The sequence below is a fragment of the Eschrichtius robustus genome, chromosome 3 (assembly GCF_028021215.1).
Source record: "Eschrichtius robustus isolate mEscRob2 chromosome 3, mEscRob2.pri, whole genome shotgun sequence".
Lineage (NCBI taxonomy): Eukaryota > Metazoa > Chordata > Mammalia > Artiodactyla > Eschrichtiidae > Eschrichtius > Eschrichtius robustus.
This window is the reverse complement of record NC_090826.1, coordinates 69,029,048-69,047,595: the sequence shown is the minus strand read 5'-3', so window position 1 is coordinate 69,047,595 and position 18,548 is coordinate 69,029,048. Positions and strand designations below refer to the sequence as shown.

At 37.1% G+C, this 18,548-nt stretch overlaps 1 pseudogene; it reads left to right on the top strand.

Annotated features, from left to right (window-relative positions):
• The first annotated feature begins 17,741 nt into the window (after window positions 1–17,741).
• Window positions 17,742–18,283, top strand: LOC137761131 (jupiter microtubule associated homolog 2 pseudogene; annotated as a pseudogene).
• Window positions 18,284–18,548: the final 265 nt, after the last annotated feature.

Sequence of the window (18,548 nt, the reverse complement as noted above, 5' to 3'; positions counted from 1 at the left end):
GTCATCTCTGGAAAGGGGAGAGGGCTGCTTTTACTAGCTTAGAGTCATTAGGGAAATTTGAGTCTTCAAGATTTTCAGGTTCACCTACGGAAATGTCACCATCCTGGTCTTAGGGTCTCATTCTATTCTATCAGTTCCCTGATTTTGACATACAAATTCCTTTGAAGCTGTGCTTTCAGTGCTCTGCCGCCCTTACAATTAGGTTCTGGGCCTGATAATTAGAACAATTTGCCCTGCAGTTACAGGAGACAGCATACCTTTCATTGGCAGTTGGCTGGCCTGAGCCTATCACTTGTTTCCCAGGTCTTCTGATGAAGTTAACAGAAGCCAATCCCCTCCACGTTACAATTCATAAAAGTATCATAGCCCTACATGAGCCCTAAATAGAACCACGGCCAACATATATTCTACCATTTCACCTTCTTTCCATATCTCATTCTCATCAGTCAGTAGGTAAAAGCCTCAGTAATGATAATGCCACTACATGCTAGATGTTAACACTGCAATCCTGTTACCAACTGTTTTATCCCAGGTCATCAGAAAACAAAATTTGAGGCAAAGAGCTTGGTGCTACTGTTTGATTAGGTAACACAAGCTGAGGGAGAAGGAATGAGAGATAAGGGAAACACAGCACAGAAAGCTGTGTTATCAAGATAGATAGATAGATGATAGATAGATAGATAGATAGATAGATAGATAGATAGATAGATAGATCCATTGATCTTAGGAAGCCTTTTGGGGGTAGAGTGTGAATGGAGGAAGGGAAAAAAGATTTATATACCAGCTCCCATCTCTCATTTGTCAAAGGATTGTCCCATGGGACATTAAGTTTCCCATACATCTGGGTTGCTCATATGTGAGAACCCATTGAGGACGTGTGACATCCCACACCTCAGTGTCAACAGGAAAGCCATAGACCAGGAGGTGAGAGGCATGCAGCAGGGGCTGAGGTGAGACATTGTCAAGTTGCAGCTGCTGTTGTAGCTGGAAGAACAATTTACAGATGAGTATAATAAGAGTCGAAGTAGCGCATAAAAATGTGCCATGGAATCACCACTTTATTATGAGGCTTCATCTCTTTGGTCACAAAATGATCTTCTGAAGTATTAATCTGGCTGATACGTGACTATATCATGAGTTTGAATATAGGTGCAAATGCTATGTTTAAAATAAAAAAGCAATTGGCCATTAGGTGAGACATTTTAAAATAATTGGTGGCTTACTTTTTGCTTGGTCACTGTTGAAGAATTAGGCCACACAACTGCTGTTACCTGCCCACCTGCCTTAAGAGTCAGAGTATCCCTAGCTGGCCTATAAAATGAAAGAACCAATGACCATCTCCAGAGCTGCAGAAGACAAAAAGGCAAGCACAGGTCATGTGTCCATCATGTGCACATACTATGGCAGTTGTGTCTGATGAGATCCTCTGATGAAGGGTATGATCCTCCTCTGACTAGAAAATGTTGCATCCAGTTTTCTTGAGGACATTAGTCACCAGAATGATCTTGCCCACCCTTCTCCTGCATCAGCTCATTCCAAACCCAGCCTGGAGTGATGAGAAATGGACACTTTTAACCCTCCTCTTTAGCTGAAGCTCCTCTACTTTCTTTCTCACCAGGTCTCAAGAAGACATGAGGCAAAAACAAGGTTTACTTGGCTTAATCCAACTCTGTATCTCCGTATGATACATCAAATATTTTTAGTGAAAAAAGGAGTTTCAAGCTTACAGAAATAGAAAATAAGGGTTGAAATATTTTTAGTAGAAAAAAGGACTTTCAAGCTTACAGAAATAGAAAATAAGGGTTTAATCAGAACATCATCAGTAGACAACACTCATGATCTGTCAAATGCAATTACATTTATTTTTTTCATTTCTTCAACACAAATCATAGGGAATTTACCATGTACTGGCCTGGACCAGGTGCTGAAGCTCAGAGAGTATCAGTCAGCCTTCACTTATACGGTTACCTGTGGACATCTACACTCAAGTTGTTTTGAGAATTGAGTCTTGTAGATAAGGTGTTGCTTATAAGTTTTTTCTATTATTTCCCATACTCGGCTCCAAACTAGCTGTATGACTTTGAGCAAGTTAATGAACTTCCCTGGACTCATTATCTTCTGTAAAAGAAGCTTAAAATAGTATCAATACTTCTAACATAGGCTTCTGATAAAGTTTAATGTTCAGCAGCATGACTGACACATAATGTTAGTATTTTCACTCCATCAGGAAGGCTATGGATGCTGCCGTCACCCTGGCAAACAACGCATTGTCTTGTTTATAGTCACATGTTTGTGTGGAAAGATCTTCTGGGTCCATTGATATCACTGGTTGGAGAAACAGACATTTCTCTTCTTTTGATTTTCTCTGCAACATGTTATTTTTATTAAAAATTTGCCTCATTTATTTTAAATGTAGTTTATGAAATACAAACTGAAAAGGATAAAGATATGGAAATCTAAACTAAAAACGCATTTCTCATTTCTTTCTATCCAGGGTTCCCACATACATGCAACACACAACTGTGGGAAACTTAGTGCCCCATGAGACAATCCTTTGACAGATAGAATATGGGCGCTTGAGTTGAGTGACAAAAACAAATAGAGTATAAATGGTATAAGAATTCTTAGGGTGAATTTGTGTTTAGAAGTTCACTTGCCTTTCATTAAAGTGGAACAAAAGAGCAGAATGTGTATTGGTGTCAGAACCGAAATAACAGATTTCTTAGGCTATTGGCAATATTATATATTTTAAAAGCATGTAATTTTTAAAAGTAAGACACTTTTTAATCTAACTTAATTGCAATATTTTCTACTTTTTGGGGGTGTTCACAGAACCAAAAATTGTATTAGGATAAGTACTATTTTATCTCAATTAATTATTGTATCTCATTATATTAGTATATATGATAGTTTTTCATAATTCAATATAAAGTATAAAGTATGTAGGCATTTTAATATAAGTATGGCTTTCACCTTTGCATGTGTTCTTCAGGGAAACAAAAGCACATCCATTATTTAAATCTATTCCTTATATTTCATTAAATAGCATTGAACATGCTTGTAATTCTAGAGCTGTATTTTATTTTTCAGAACTTAACTTCCAGAAAGGGAGGGTTTCTATTTCTCAATATGAAAAGATATTTCTAGTGGACTGCCACAACAGTACTTGGAAAAGATGGGTTGCAAACAAAGAGTAAAATAGAAATCACTGGCACAGAACTAAAATCCAGTCTTATTAGGGTAAGAAAATATGTTCAATTTGAAAACTGAAATTACCTTCCTGTGCAAATTTTTTGAGCTTTGGAGAAATAATTAAGTTTCATCATATGTTTTGCTTACTCACACAGAATGTAACTAAGACTGTTATTTTTATTTTTTACTTATTTTTTATGCAGTAGCCTAAATTCCATTTCACACTTTTGCCAGGTAATTCTCAGCTCAAGCCAACCTTGGGCTTGAGGGATTTCTTCTGCTTTGTGCTCAGGGAAACAATAGAGCATAATTTTGAATGCACAGCAGTTCATTACAAGATCAATTTGATTATACCAAAACCATATAACCTCATATTATTTAATCAACTCATTTCATAAGCAGAAAACAAATGAATATAAAAGCAAATAGTTTACTGCTACTTGATATTTACCATAATTAATATAGTTTTCTGGTTTAGCATTTCAAGGATTCATACTACATACATATTCAACAAAGAAAAATATCCTGTTGCATGCTGATGTTGATGTTTCCCATCTTGCTTTAAAATATGTCTTCACACAAAATTCTGCACTGCAGAGAAATATATGAAAATAGCCCCCTCAGTTTTTTCATCATAAAAGCATTATTTGACTTGGGGTAATTTGGAGGATCACAGAGTAATAGTGCTTTATGAAAAGGATGTTTCATATCTCTATCTGCACCTATATCTATATAGAGATATATATCTACAAGAATAGATCCTTCAATAAACCTTTAAAAGAAAGTGTCCAGAGTTTAAGGGTTCAGTATTTCTCTATCACCCGTAAGTCTTCCACATGAAATAGGTTGGAGCTCCAACCAAGACTGGGTCTTTAGAGATTACCTCTGGAGTTAATATTCTTCTTCATTTGAATTGCTTTTTCTCCTTCTTCTCTTACATCATCACTCTAAAATGAACTGAAATTGTTCAATAAGCTCATAAACAAACTACTCAGTTTGAACCTAAAGACCACTTCAAATTCCCTTCCCATTTATCAGGGCCAAAATGGTCTAGATTTGCAGCAGTTTGGTGCATACTTACTTAAGGTTCTCAAGAAAAATTGTGTCAATTTTTCTGCACCACTATGCAACATCCAATTATTTTTTTTATCATTTTCCAACAGTATTGTCTTTTTCATGACAGTATTCCACTTATAAATATTAACTAATTACTAAATCTTCTATTGCCTGGTAGCACATGAGGTCTTGTTGATTTCAGTGATAGGCTGAGGTGAAATCTGCTGAAATAATGGAACTTTGCAGTATTCCAAATGTGAATGCCAGTTGTAGCCACAAGTGTTGCATATATTTCTTAAGTTTTTCTTCAAAAATTAAATGTAAATTAGATATTTTCCCACCAATCTTTCTGCTGAAGTGCCACAATCAGCAGTTTAGAATTTCCATTGGTTTTCTCAAAAGAGCATATTAATAATGATTTCCTCACCTGCTTATAATTCTCTAAATTATTCTAGAAAGTTCTGTCACTGTAAGCTTGTTTTTTAAAAATATATTTTAAAGTATTTATATGTGTCATTCCGCAACTCTCTCTAGAACTATATAAATTCATACATTGTCATTCACATAACTAGAGTCTTAAAAAATTAAGTTAATATAGAATCCATTTCTCATTTATAATATTTGAGGACATCATTAAAGTTTATGGCTTTTAGAAAGAAAAATATGCATGTGGTTAGTAAATTAAAAATCCTAGAGATGTCAAATTAAAAATAAAATACTTTTTACCTCGTATACTAATTCCAAACATTTTTTTCTATTTACCACTGTTAAATAGTTACTATAGGCCTCTCCAGAAAAAAATAAAATGTAAATCCTAAATATTGATACTTGCATACATACACACATACACCTCTCTGAATATCCATGTATATCCACGTAATTATCTTCTTTAGCAAATTTTATGAAATAGCTCACTCATGTACATTGTTCTATTCCTTACTTTTTTCGTATACTAACATTTTTTAGAGAGATTTCATCTCAGCATATATACCACTTCTGTTCCATTATCTATGCCCTTTTATGAATCATATCAGTGGGCTGCCTTACCCTTTGGCTTTAGGTTGGATTTGGCCAGTAAGAGGCATGAGAGGAAAGCAGAGGGAAGGAGAAGAGTGAAGGTGAGGTATTTAATCTCCCACACCTCTTTATGCTTGGTTACCTCAGGCTGGCTCTTCCTCTACACTGCAGGTCACGGCTCCTGACAGGTAATCCTTTGCCTCCAGCTGCCAATAATAATTTCCTTCCCTCATTCCTTCAGGTTTAAGGATGGTAATGACCTCTGCTGTCACTAATCCCATGATCCTGCACTATTTCCACTATCTCCTGAAGTTCCCTTTTTATCTTGCCCATATCTTTGTAAAAGACCCTTGATTATTTCCAATAATTGTTAATTTGAATAAGCTATTTGTTTGCTGTTGTAGTTGTATTTTACAAGGTAAGGATTTGGTTCTTATATGGATGCCCGTGGAGCCTCTAAGAGAGGTTCAAGTATTTAAATAGTATCATTTTGGCAGCTGAATGGAGAACAGATGACAGAGAGAAAGAGTTGGTAGCAGAGAGACCATCGAAGTAGATATTATAACAATCCAGATACGAGATGATGGCGGCTTGCATGAAGTGTTCAAAGTAGATGTAGGGAAGTGGTTGAATACTAGATACATTTTTTAACAAATCTGATAGGATTTTCTGATGGATTGATTTTAGGATATGAGAGAAAGAGAGAGCCCCCCCCACCAAAACTTCAGAGCTTTTGGTCTGAGCAACTCGAAGAATGGAAGTGTCTTCACCAAAATAAAGACGAGTAGATTTTAGGAAAAAAATCAAGAATTTGCATTTGGAAAAATTTTAATTTTTCAATATCAACTAGACAGCCCTATAGGAAAATATAAATCTGGGCTTTCAAGGAGTAAACATGGGAAAAATCAATACAGAGACAGCATTTACTGTAAGAGACTAGATAAAACTGATAACATTGTGTGTAAAAAGGGAAGGTGAGAGAACTAAGTCTTGGGACAATGATGTTTTGGGGCAAGGGTTGGAAGAAAAATAAACCCTGGAAAAGTACAAAAGCCAGAAGACAGTGGAGTAAGAGAATAATCGACAGATTTTGAGAAGTACATAAAAAAATTGCTTCGAGAGAGAGAATGATGAATTTTGTCAAATGCTGCTTAGAAGGCAAGTTACAATTGACCAATGAATCGGGTTGCAAGGACGTCATTATGGGGCTTGACAAAAATATTGTGATGGCAAGACTTCATTATGAAATGGAAGAAGGAGAAATATAGACAGTAAATGTAGATTACTCTTTCAAGGGATTCTCATCAAGGTCAACAAGATCAAAAGGGAACAGAAAAAGGGGAAATTGGATAGTGTCCAAAGGAGAATATATACTTGGTGTTAGAAGAATGTGAAATTTTTCCTATGCATTTTTCTACTCTCTTTTTTAAATAAAAAGCAAGGTTTTCAGCTGAGAGTAAAGAGGGGAAGGAGGGTTGAAGTTTTGCAGACACAGAAATATATGTAATAGCCATCTCAGACAGAGGTCAGCAAACATTTGTCCCAAAGAGCCAGATATCAAATATGTTAGGCTTTGTGAAAGAAAAAAAATCTCTGTCACAGCTACAGCTTCTGTGTTACATTGTAAAAGCAGCTACAGACAATACATAAACAAATAAGCATGACTGTGTCAATAAAATTTTATTTATAAAAGCAAGCAGAGATGTATTTGGCTCACAGAAGGTAGCTTGCTGACCCCTGATCTAGAAGAGTGAAAAAAAAAATGAATGGACAAGAGAAATGCAGTAGAGTTTCCAGAAAGCTCTCAAGGCTGCTTTGAGGGTATAATCATAAATATAAAGTGGGACTAGCCAGGATGGAGTGGTTTTTCTTTAATCACGTTCTAGGTGCTTGTGGGCAGAGGTGCTAAAGAAAATGTTGAAAAAGACATGCCTCTTTTATCCTTAGTTTCTGCCAAGATGTGAGCTGCTCTAGTCACTTAACCTCCCCTCTCTTTTCATTCCTTTCATCTTGTGCTTTCTTTTGTATGGTTGGGCATCCTTCTCCGTTCAGCAGCCTGAGTGATTTTCTTAATCCCTCTCTCGGACCAGTAGTTGCCTGCGTTCTCCCCTTCAGGGTCTCCGCTGCATCATGTGCCATATTCCAAGCATGCCTCCTTAGGCTTTGCAGGAGCCAGATCCTCCCTCCGTTGCCTCATCTCGCAGCTCTTTATTCTCTTGTTATTACCCTCCATGCATTCTGATCCTGTTTCTGTTTCTCGAATGTATCAAAGCTTATTCTGTCCTCTGCTTGGAATGCTCTTCTTCTGAACCTTACCTAAATTCCTGCTCACTTCTCAAGCTCTGTTTAAAATGCCCCTTCCTCTTGGAGGCTTTCCCCAGCCTTATGAATATTCCCCTCCTCCCCCTCCATACCTCCTCCTATCCACACAGCAACCCATTAATTTTTCCTCTAGGACTCTGCCCTTCCCCTTCCCCGGGTTCAACATAATGATGCATTTATACCTGACGTCATTTGTTTAATGTCTAGTTGGCCACTGAAGGATGAACCTCATGAGGGCAGAGTCCACGTACAGTTTGTTCCACCAACACACATCCCGGCATAGCCCTTGATATAGTAGATATGTAATCCGGATTTACTGGTGAATGAATTAAGGAATTCTCTCAGATCGCATGCATTTTATGGTTGAGAGGTAAGCTAGGAGCCCCACTGCTGCTTTCTGTTACTCCTTGCATTGTTCTGCTCAGGCTGCCATGAAAGAATGCCACACCCTGGGTGACTTAAACAACGAGAATTCGTTTTCTCACAGTTCTGGAGGGTGGAAGTCCAAGATCAAGGTGCCAGCCGAGTTGGCTTCTGGTGCGGAATCTCCCCTCAGTATGCAGACAGTATCTTCTTGCTGTGTCCTCACGTGACCTTTTCTCTGCACAGGCTCACACAGAAGGAGGGCTCTGTGTCTCTTCCTCTTATTGTAAGGACACCAGTCCTATCGATAAGGGCTCCAACCACATGACCACATTTTATCTTTCCTTAAAGGCTCTATATCCAAATATTGTCACACGGGGGGTTAGAGCTTCAACATATCAAGTTAGAGGGACACAATTCTGTCCTAATACTCCTCTGCTCTAGACTGGGTCAGGTTCTCTCTTATATGCTCCTATAGTGCCCTGCTACACACCATTACACACTAGTCTATTACACTCTACATCTTACATGTCTGATTCCATGTCTCTCTGCTTGATACTTGAGTTCAGAAGAGCACAAGCTGTATCAGTTTTGCTCAACATTCTATCCCAGTTATGCATACTACCTGGCACATAGTAAACACCCAAAACTACTTTTTGAATAAATGAGTGTTTTCTGTATTCAGAGCTTTATCTTACAGAGAAATCCTAATATTTGTGTGCTCCAACTAATTACACTGTCTTATGGGAAATATAATCCTTTGAAGATTTTTCACTTGCTTTCTACAGAGTCAATTTGAAGATAGAAAAACAAATTAAAAATTAAAATACAAAAGGGGGAGCTATAGTTTATGAGTCTTAACACATAGATACAAATGTGATGTGTGAAACTTGTTTGATGTTGATTTGGACAAAACCATAAAACAGACAATCTGGGGACAATAGAAAAAATGTAAACACAGACTGGATACTAGATGATATAAATGATTTTAATTTTGCTAGGTTCATGATAATGGCATCATGATTTTTTTAAGTCCTTACTTATTAGAGATAACGTATTTACTGGAAAATGACATGAGATATAATATCTTGGATTTCAAAAAATATTCCAGGAAAAAAAAGTAGAGAAGAGAGATAAAATGAGATTAGTAAAGGGTCAATATTTGTTGAAGGTGGGTGATGGAACATAAGGATTCATTTATACTATTCCCTCCCATTTTTATGCTTAAAATTTCTGTAATAAAAATTAAAAAAAAACAGATGAAATGGAAAGAAGTGCTATGCACAAAGTTATTGACTTTTTAAAATTTTTCCATGCAAAATCAAACCTATAATCCTTTAGGGGGATTAATTCAGTTATAGTGATGGTGCAGTATAATGGCAACTGGCCAAAAAAAACTTTGTTATTTTATTTGAACTCACCAAGTCACTGGCAAACAACTTGTCATCCCTGTCAATATTCAGTATCCTGGGGGACAAAATGGAAGAATTTATGTCCCATATTAAAAATCACATCGTGAACTGAATACATAAAAATGCAACTTGGAAATTTTTGAAAGTATCATCAAGAGTAAATATATAAAGGTTGAAAAATTATGGTGCTTCATATCGATGGTCGAAATAGCATGAAAGGTAGTCAAATCACCCCATTCACTCCTAAAGAGCAATCTGTCTTGAAATCTGTCATGAAGTAGGGGCCTTGTTGAATTTAGGAATTAATTTTTCAAATGACTGAGGTAATTGCAGTAGTAATATTGAGATAAAAAGACTCCTCCTCATGATGTCATATTGGGCCACTTTATATTATTATTTATATTTTGTAGATGTGATGTAGAAATGTTCAGAAATGCACTGCCCACAGGGATCTCTTTCATTGTGCCATAAAGATAACTATTCAAAAATAAACTAGTAACCTGAGAGATGGGTTAAAGGGAAAATAACTCTTACAAAGTGCCCACTTTTTGATATTAACTAATCAAGGGCAATATTCATTCTTTCATTTAACATACAAATAATTTATTTGCATTATAATCTATCAAGTAGAAATTATCCTATAGATAAGTTGAGAACCAGAGTATTTTAGGCAATTTTCCCCAGGTTGCGCAGTTAATAAAAGAAGGGCTCTGATTAAAGCCCAGATGTATATGACTCCAAACCTGTTTGCTTAACCACTTGTGTACATTATGTTACTACATTTATGAAACATCCATTGAGCACTGGAGGAGTTATATATGCCCTGGTTTAAGGTTGCAGTTTGAGATTTTAAAAACAGAAAGTTGATCTAAGATTTACTGGTTGTTTGTGTAGGTGAAATGTCTCAGTCCTTTGGGGTACTATAACAAAAATACCATAGACTGACAACTTAAACAATAAACATTTATTTCTCACAGTTCTGGAGGCTGAGAAGTCCAGGATCAAGGTGCCAGCAGATTCAGTGTCTGGTGAGGACCTGTTTTCTGATTTGCAGATGGCTACCTTCTCACTGTATCCTCACATGGCAGAAGGTGCTAGAGAGTCCTCTGGGGTTTCTTGTATAAGGTCACTTATCCCATTCATGAGGGCTCCACCCTCATGACCTAATCATCTCCCAAATGCCGGTCTCCTAACACTGTCACACTGGGCATTAGGATTTCATCATGAATTTAGGAAAAACACAAACATTCAGTTCATAACAGAGTCAGACCTCATAATGATCCACGGTCTGGCTCTTCATTGGAAGGTTCATGGAACTATTTTGTCAGGTCCACCAGAGTTAATTAGACTCAGGGATCTGACTGACTGCTTCACAACCACAGACTCAGTATCAACTGGTCCTAAGTTAGGAATTAACTAAAAGATTTCTGCCACACAATATTCCCCAACACCAGTTTACATAACTTCAAATAATGTGAGCAGGGACTCAAGACACAGCCAAATAGCAGTTGCTTCAGGCTGTCTCACCACATGTACAGCACAGTTTCCAGACCCTCCCCCACACTACCACCACATAGGCTATGCTTCCTGCAAGAGATAAGGTCAAAGTGGGGGAGGACCACTTCAATATGGAAAAACATACCCCCTCTGGTCCCTGTCTACCATTTGTACTATACTTGTCACAAGATCCCTTTAAGAGTACTTGGGATCTTTAATGAAAGGATATCTAACTATTTAGAAGAAAGATATTGCCACAATCTCTGGACGATTTTCAAGGTTGTATTTATACTGAGCTTCATCTTTCCAGAATGATCAAAACACTCTCCAGTCTTTGTTACAATTTTATAATAAATTGTGCACATTCTTCTAAAATTTTGGATATCACATGAATAAAGAAATGCATGTATGAAGGTGTATATGTTATATATATATATATTTATATATGTTGGAAAAAGTTTGTCTTGCTGTAACGTAAACTATGAACCTTGGTTGATAATCATGTGTCAATATAGGTTTATTGATTGTAACAAATGTACCACTATGGTGTGGGATGTCCATAGCAGGGAAGGTTGTGGGTGTGTGGAAATAGGAAATACATGGAATTCTCTGTACTTTCCACACAATTTTGCCGTGAACTTAAAACTACTCTAAAAAAATTAAGCTTATTAATTTAAAAAAATCTGTCAATGGATTTTATCCTTAAAACACAAATAATTAATTGTTAACATCATTAATTTTTTTTTTCTTTTTTCCCTGTATTTAATGAACTATTTATGTATATATCTGATCATAACAGTAAATTAAAATGGAGTTTAAGGCATTTCACCAAATATTTCTCATCTTTTAAAAAGTGAAAGTTAAAATTCATTTTTGTTAAGGTAAACTAACTTATATGTAAATTATACATCTTTCTGATAAGAAAATATTAATTCCTAATCTTGTGTTGGTGACTTTTTGTTTCAGAGATAAATATAAATGTATCATTCTTTCCAGCATAAAGAAACCACTAAAGGAAATGTTTTTACACTCTTTTCAGCTTTCCTATTGTCTCCATAGATTCTATCCAGATGAACTTGTGTAATTCAGAGCAAACCAATTATTTCAGTCTTTTCATATGCTTATATTTTAGAATCAGATCAGTGAACTGAACTGATTAATGGGGAGGTTCAAAAAGAGATCAAAGTTTTTAACAGATTTTTCAATGAAGAAAATTACCAGTAGGCTAGACAAAAAGGCTAGATTGAATCTAATTATATGAAAAAAATCAAATACAACTGCAGTCAGTTTAAATAATAACACATCTATTAAACTGTAATGCACAGAATACCGTTCCATTTTAGGCTCCTTGAGGATTATTTAGAGAAATTAAAATCTTATTTAAACCATTTTGCGCTCAAAAGTACAATGCTTAGGGCTTCCCTGGTGGCGCAGTGGTTGAGAATCTGCCTGCCAATGCAGGGGACACGGGTTCGAGCCCTGGTCTGGGAAGATACCACGTGCCGCGGAGCAACTGGGCCCGTGAGCCACACTTACTGAGCCTGCGCATCTGGAGCCTGTGCTCCGCAACAAGAGAGGCCGCGATAGTGAGAGGCCCACGCACCGCGATGAAGAGTGGCCCTCACTTGCCGCAACTAGAGAAAGCCCTCGCACAGAAACGAAGACCCAACAAATCCATAAATAAATAAATAAATAAATAAATAAATAAATAAAAATTAAAAAAAAAAGTACAATGCTTAAAAGAAATATGAACATTATTGAAACTTAAAACATAGAAATTTGAAATGGGTACACCTAAGAGTTGCCCCTCCCCAATTCTAAAATTGACTATTTTCATAAACATTGGTTCATTTATTTTTCTGAATTAATGAACTGAATGTCTCTTTGCCATAACCCCTTACCCCCAATGGGAATTATTAACCTGGGTTAAGGGAGCGGGGTGGGGGGGGTGTGTGTGTGTGGGGGGGGGGGAAGTTGGTGGCCAGGAAGGGAATAGAAGTAAAGTACTTGATTACTTTCTTCTCCGGCCCTTCTTCCCATTTCCACAGTAGAAGAAGGCAAGAACTGTGACTTTGTGTCTAAGCAGAACTAAATTTCAAATAAGTTACATCTCTTGTGATTCTCAGAGCAATATTGGAGACTACAAAGGATGTGAGTCAGTGTGGAGATTCCTGGTGCTGTGTTCAAGTTCTAAAATCTCTGAATATTAGTGAACCCCACAAAAAGAATCCCAGAAGATCTGATGTATAGATTTTTGAGTTATCTCTTAGATTAAAAAGAATATATGTTATGTATTCATATCTCTTCTGGGTCAAATAACAACTTGATTCCTATTATCCCTGTCCCCACAGAAAACCAGCATCAGAACCAGTGTTGTCTATGAAATGAACAATTTTATAAATTTTCAGTAAATATTTAATATCACAGGTAAGATACTTTATTTTTCATACATCTTTTAAGATATTGATTATGCACCTCATATACTTGAATATTATGATTATTATTCTTTATCCATTTAAGGCGCCATTCTTAGGAGTGAGCACAGGGACTTCCTAAATATTTTCCTTATCGACACAGCCAGCTCCAGCCTGTTTTCCAATATCACAGTAATTTAACAGCTGAGCTGGCAGCAAGACATGGGCCAGAGCTGCAAGGAAAGTGAGAGCCACAGCCTTTTTAGCGAAAGCTACAATGTGCTTTTGCATCTCACAATGGTTTTGCAGCTGCCATTCATCTAATCCCAGCAGAATGCCTGTGCCCAGTTCAGCTATTTTCTATTTTTATACATAATCTGGTACCTTTTAACAAAATAAACGGGACTTTCTAATAAGGAGGTAACAATTTAATCTTTCTCTAGTGGCTCACCCTACACCTGTGTGTATTCATCAGAGCTAGGCAAAGTTCTTCTGTAGCTTAAGTAATAATCATTGTCTTAACAAGTATGAAACAAGTATAATCATGGAGAATGCAAACCAAGCAGGGATCTCAGGTTGTCAAGACATTCCTTTTCACACATAGCCAGTGTAACCTTGTTTGGTTGATTTTTAAAATTGATTTATACAATGGAAAAGCCACAAAACTGGTATTTTCTAATACTGGTATGTTGTTCACAATACATTGCTAAAAGAGATCCTGAAAACAAAGTTAAGTGGGAAGGCACTGGATGTGACCAACTGTTGATACATTAAGTTACTTACAAATAGAAAACAATTCAGAATATCTCAAAACACAGTAGCTCCAAATAGTCTACAGAGCTATGCCAATTCCAACAAAAAAGAATGAATACTCACCTGCAAACGTACACATTCATTCTGTACTAAAATATTTTTGGCTAGACATTAGACACACTCCTGAAGGGTGTATTAGTTGTCAGATCATATAGGCCTTATAAAAAGGCTACATCATTGAACTTATATGTTCTTTTAGTTATCTATTGCTGCATAGCCAATTATCTCAAAACTTAGTGCTTAAAACAGAAAACATTTAGAGTTGATTCTCACTATTTACAGTAGTTATATTTTATAAAGTCACTGCAAACACAGAAGTAGTGAATACTGAACCATTGCTCCTGGGGAAACACAGGCTTAGGCTCCTGCAAGCCTCTGGCCACAGACTTTTTACCAACCACTCAATACATAAATTTGTTTTATGTGTATTACTCGTTAAAAACACCTTGTTTAATATATATTGTTGATTCATTAATATTGAACTCGTGGCCAACAGCTCTATAATTCATGCCTGAGAGAAGTTTGTCTAACACATATATTTTCTCCAAAAGGCACATCACAGCCTTCTTGTACTTAGGAACACTAGACGCACTTCAGCACTTTGCTTGGGGCCATTGTAAACAACGAAATCACCATCAAAAAACACCAAAATGTGAAAAACGCAGCACCAAACAGACAATGAAAAGGACACTTGTTTACAGTATGAGACCTTGTAGAAGATGGCAGAGATCACCTTGTTTGATCTTAACTGGGAAGAGGCACAATCATTGGGCCACTCAGATTTTTCACTGCTCTGCACATGGCGGTGAATGACTGTAAAAATGCCATGATGTTGATTTTATGGTTATGAACATATTTTAGCAAGTAGGCGAATTTGCAAATAGAGAATCTGTGAATAATGAAGACAGATTGTATTTTTGCAGTCTCTGAGGGACAGGGATCTGAGAATGGCTTAGCTAGCTCTTACTCATTCCTCAGAATTGAATTTATATGACACTTCCTCCTAGAAGCCTGTCCTAGATAAGACTAAGTCCTCTCTTTCTGTCTCTTGTGCCCACTTTTATCATATCACTTGTTAGACTAAGCCGTCATGTCATGGTAACACGTCTTTCTCAATACTCAGTTGTAAGCTCCTTCAGGGCAAGAACTGTGTCTTACTCCTCATTATATTTCCAGCACCTTCCACAAGAGTTGGCTTAATAGGGCTCTCAATAACTCTTGAGTAGCTCAATAAATTACAATCTACTTTTAAGTAATAGGGTAGGTAATGTCAACGTGGAAATACTGAAGTACCTCCCAGTGTATTGTGTATTTAATTTTTAGTTATCAATGAAATGAACACATTTGCTTCTTTAAATACTAGCTCTGAGGACTACTTTGCACCAAGCAATTTACAAATATTGTACAAGTATTAATGGATTGAGATAGCTGGGGAAAAAAAAGCTGGTAAAATAACAAATGAATCGTTATTAATTTTAAATCAGTCAAACCTTGCACTGTTGAAAAATTTGTCCAGGTTACTGTCAAAGACTGTGAGAGCTTTCCCTCCTTGCAAGCTAAAATGTTGGCCTGCCGTAGTTTCATGAAAGGAGAACACAACCACAGCAGGAATAAAAAGGAAGAAATCATTAGAGACAGTGTAACCATTAAAATGACTATAAGTGAATATTTTGAACAACTTTACGCCAATAAATTTGACAACTTAGGTAAATGGACAATTTCATCAGACACATACACACAAAAAATAGACAGTACAAAATACCGATAACTGTAAAGGAAATTAATATCATTTTTTTCCCCACAAAGAACCATGGACTCAGATAGCTTCACTGTTGAATTCTACCAAGTATTTAAGGAAGAAATAATACCTATTATACACAAACTTTCAGAAATTAGTGGAACAGAGAACACTTCCCAATACATTTTATAAAACCAGAAAAACTTTGTGGTGAAATATTACAAGAAAAAAATCAGACCAATACCTCTCACAAACAAAGATGCAAAGATTCATAACAAAATATTAATGAATTCAATCAATCCATGTATAAAAAGGATAATATGTTATGGCAAATGTAATTTAGCCCAGAAATTTAGTCTAGTGTTTCATTCAAAAATCAATGTAACTCAATACATTAACAGAATAAAAGAGAAAGCCATATGACTTTCTTAAGAGGACAAAAAAAACACAAAACCCAAAAAAGGCAAAATTCAACACCCATTCATGATTTTAAAAAAACAACACATCAAACTAAGAATAGAAAGAAACTTCCCCTTAATCCAAGAAGGGGAATTTAAGAAAAGTCTAATGCTGACATGGCACTTAATAAAATATTAAGCCCTTTTCTCCTGAGATAGGAAAAAGGTCAAGATATTCACTTTTACCACTTCTATTTAGCACTGTATTGAATGTCCAAGCCAGTGCAATAAAGTAAAAATATTTTAAAATAAATTAAAAACCTAAAATCTAAAAATAAGTAAAACTGTCCTTATGTGAAAATGCCATGATTATGTATAAAACTCTATGTAGTCTACAAAAAAATGGCTAAAATTAATAAGTGAATTGATCAGGATCACAGGATTCAAAATAAATACATAAAAATGATTTGTATTTTTATCTACTAGCAATAAACAATACCATTAAAAGTAACATTTCAACGTACTTTATTAAATCCAATGAAATATATGCACAACCTGTATATTGAAAAATAGAATCCATTGCCCAAAGGAATTAATGAAGACCCAAAGGGATAGATTTACCATTTTATGTATTGGAAGGTTCAATATTTTTCAGATGTTCCTTCTCTAATTTGCCCCATGGATTCCACACAATCCCTAACAAAATCCTAAAAGGATTTCTAGTAGAAATTGGTGAGAAAATTCTAAACTTCTTATGGAAATGCAAAGAACGTAGAAAATATCTTGAAAAAAAATAGAGTTGAAGAAATTACACGAACTGATTTCAAAATTTACATAACTAAGTGTGATTTTGGTGTAAGATAGAGAGATTCATGAACAGAATAGAGTCTAGAAACAGACTCACATATCTAGCCATTTGATAAATAAATTGGGAAAGAAGAGGTTTTTTTGACAAAAGTTGATTAAACAACTAAATATCTATATGAAATATGAAAGTAGACCCCAATTTCAAACCATACACAAAGATTAATTTGAGATAAGTCATAGGCCTAAATTGAAAATTCAGAACCGTAAAACTTCTAAAAGGATCCATACTGTAATATCCTAATAACCTTAGAGTAAGCAAAGATTTCTTAGTAAGGACAAAAACAAAAAAACAAAACCACACAACTTTTAGCAGAAGTGAAATGGATTAATTGGAAGTTTTCTGCTCATGAAAAGATTTCCCTTAAAAATGAAGAGATAAACCAAATGCAAGGAAAAATATTCATGACATTTATATGACAAAAACACATATTCAGATTATATAAAAACTCCTACAATAAACAATAAAATTATGAATAGTCTAATTTTTTTCAATGGATAAATTATTACAACAGGCAATTTCCAAAAAAAGATATTCAAGTGAACAATAAGCACATGAAAAGGCACTCAAAATCATTTGCGATCAGGGACACACGAATTAAAATGAAAACCACAGGGGCGGGAGGCTCCGGTGGCGGGCGACACGATCCGGGCGCCGGAGAGCGAGGGAGGCCGGGCCGGCTCCAGGGCTATGAGGCCCCCGGGAGGAGAGCCGAGCGATCGTCCAGAAGCAGCCGCACCTCCACGCAGACCTAACAGGATGGCATCTAATATTTTTGGACCCACCGAAGAACCTCAGAACATACCCAAAGGGACCAAGCCCCGTGAGGGGAAAGGAAGTGGTATATTTGACGAATCCACGCCTGTGCAGACTCGACAGCGTCTGAACCCCGCTGGTGGGAAGACCAGTGACATTTTTGGCTCCCCAGTCGCTGCTGCTTCACCCATGGCACACCCAACGAACCCAAGGACCACGTGTTCCTGTGTGAGGGAGAGGACACACCGGACCTCAGAGCCGCGGCCAGCGCCTCCCCCAGACAAGAGCCGGGCGCGCCACGTGGCCCGGGAGGAGCAGCCCGCGCCCAGCAGCCGGCGCCCGCCATCGGCAGCCGTGAGCCCAGGCTGCGCCCGAGGCCTCGCTCCCACAACAAAGTCCTGAACCCGCCTGGAGGCAAGTCCAGCGTCTCCTTCTACTGAGACGCTGCTGCGTCCCCCAGAGCCAGACAGGAAACTCGAGAGATAGGATTTCGAAATTGTAGTTTTTTTAGCCCGAAGGAGCGGGATGGGGAGAGGGTCTGCTGGGGGAACACCTGAAGCCGCTGCTCCGGCTCCACTGCCATCACGAGAAGCCCGAGACCTCGCCTCCCGGAAACCAGGGGAGGAAACGTGATGCCTGGTGTGGGAGGAGCTCTCGGGTGGGTGGGCGGGGAGGCGGTGCCAGGCCAGGTGCGTCCTTGGTGTG